This window comes from Anneissia japonica, unplaced genomic scaffold, assembly GCF_011630105.1.
Source record: "Anneissia japonica isolate Jap-2015-1 unplaced genomic scaffold, ASM1163010v1 scaffold288111_len316891_cov189, whole genome shotgun sequence".
Lineage (NCBI taxonomy): Eukaryota > Metazoa > Echinodermata > Crinoidea > Comatulida > Comatulidae > Anneissia > Anneissia japonica.
Genome location: NW_022727056.1, coordinates 27,630 through 29,914, shown reverse-complemented (window position 1 = coordinate 29,914; position 2,285 = coordinate 27,630). Strand labels below are relative to the sequence as shown.

Here is a 2,285-nt window from a genome sequence, read left to right as displayed (position 1 = left end):
GATAGAAAAAACAAAAACTCCGGAGAGATGGTAATAAGTTGCCAGATATATAATTTTATTCAAGTGAGCAAACGTTTTCGGTTATCAAACTTTGTCAACCTATATATATCATATATAAATATATATCATATATATGTTATGGTAATGATAATAACAGCATATGGCAATTGCATATAACTAGGTTATCATAGTTTTTGTACAGGTCGGTTATTATTATAATATTAATATGTATGCTAAAAAGCTAAAATAATGGAAAATGGCAGCCATTTTAAATTGTAATAGCTCAAAAATGTGTACAATATTTAGTTAACTGTTGCTGTCATTGTTATGAGTGGATTTCCAATTGAATACTGCATTTTAATGACATAAATTTACAATATTAGAGACAATTTTAGGAAAAAATCGCGGCCATTTTGAAACAGCTGGCAACCCCCCTTACGTATGAAAAAAAAAAGTTGCACATACTTTTTTGATTTATCTATGTCTATTCTACATCATATCCAATTTTTAAAAAATATAGCAAAAAAAAAATGCAATCAACCAAAGTTTGCTGGACTATAAATCCCTTTGTTGTTGTTTTGAACGAGTACGTCCACCACCCTACCGGGCCAGGGAGGGACTTTAACATGGGGGTCGTGGCGGATTCAGGAATTCGAAATTGAGGGGGTCCAGAGAGATACTTTCACAGAAATAGAAACCCGAGTCCACCCCACCTCAGCTTGCAATGGCACTCGCAGACTTAAATGAGAATAAAGATAATTCTAGTGGAACCTATAGAAAAGAGAAAATGAGTTTATACGTGGAGAGTTATTGACACGCAAGCGGCGGGGAAAAAACACTCAAATTCCTCAAAGAGCTTATAAATACAGTTCAAAAGTCTTTACTTCTGCGACAAATTAGAGGCAGTCAAGGTTGGCAAGTGCTCTGATAGGTCAAGAAGTATTGGTGGATGGATTTGCAACTAAATTATATAAAAATAGTAAAATTATCATTAAAGTTGATGAAGCTTCCCTTATAGTATCATCCACTTGCTCAAAATCATCAAAAGTATGTTTTACTTTTCTCTAGTTATCTTACGTTCAGTGCATTAGAGCAGAGAATGGCTCAATGTGACCGAACTGTTCTTTTTTTCCTAATCATTGACATCATCTTTCTTACTTCTTGCTTTCCTTAAAACATCCTCAATGACTTTTCACATAGTGCAACGTGATATTTAATAGGCGGGGCCAGGAAAATACATGCCCCTCTCAACACATTCTAAGGGGCGGGGCTTTTAGCCGGAATGGCCATGACATTCTCAACATTTGTTGATAAAACCACGTCTCCGTTGTCACTGCCATGTTTATTTAACAGTTCAACACTATTTAGTTCCATTGTCGTTATCGATCTCTTATTTTCTGAAAATTATCTTATGTTAAATACAAAATAAGTGTTATGATATATATGAAACAACAACTTAGGTCTATCGAATATGTTACTTTCAGATTATGTGTGATGTTTCAGCGAGAATGTACACTCCTTATCTTAAGTGGTAATGATGCTTGTAATTAGTCTTCAATTGAAATACATTATAAACGAGGGCTTATCAAGGATATTCATCTCATCGAAAACACCGTGGTGGCATGCTAATATCGAGTAGTAAATTTCATGTACCTGATGGTGGCTTCTTTGATCGACAATACCAGACCGATGTTCATATATACAAATTTTGAATACGTGTTTTAACTATAAGATAGTATGAAACAACTACAAAAAGAAAGTAATACAAGTCATTGTGATTCAATACTCGAACTGTATTTGTTCATCTTCCGGAATTAATTTTTGCTTTTATGTGAACCTTACTGGTGAACCCCATGGTGTTATGACTATATTTATCATTTCTTAGTATATCTTAAACAAACCAGTATCAGTTAGAAAAAAAAGTGTTACATAAGAATAACTCGTTCACCTGTCAGCTGCAGTTTTTCCACAATTACTACTATTTCAAATGTATAGTATAGCCTACTACATAAGATATCACGACGTCGTGCTTTATCCGAACGCCCTTTCTATGGGAAACGGAAGGCGCTGCATACGTTATACTAGCAATATTTACCTTTTTTTATTAAACACCTACTGTATCGTAATTAAACTATAATTTAATTGGAGTTATCACTATCTTTCATGTCAAAACCCAGAGTATGCTCAATAAATGTTAATTGAAGTTGAAATGAATATATGAATTGCACAGTTCTATTAAATGTGTATACACACACTTAGACACACACGCCCACCCACACACCCAC

General features: G+C 34.1%; 1 long non-coding RNA gene across 1 annotated transcript in view; it reads left to right on the top strand.

The window, feature by feature from the left end:
• LOC117113384 overlaps window positions 1–2,214 on the top strand; it is an 8,541-nt gene extending 6,327 nt beyond the window's left edge. The window contains exon 4 of the long non-coding RNA XR_004446201.1: window positions 1,485–2,214. This is a non-coding gene — a long non-coding RNA (uncharacterized LOC117113384). The remainder of the gene's footprint in view (window positions 1–1,484) is intronic.
• The last annotated feature ends 71 nt before the right edge of the window (window positions 2,215–2,285 follow it).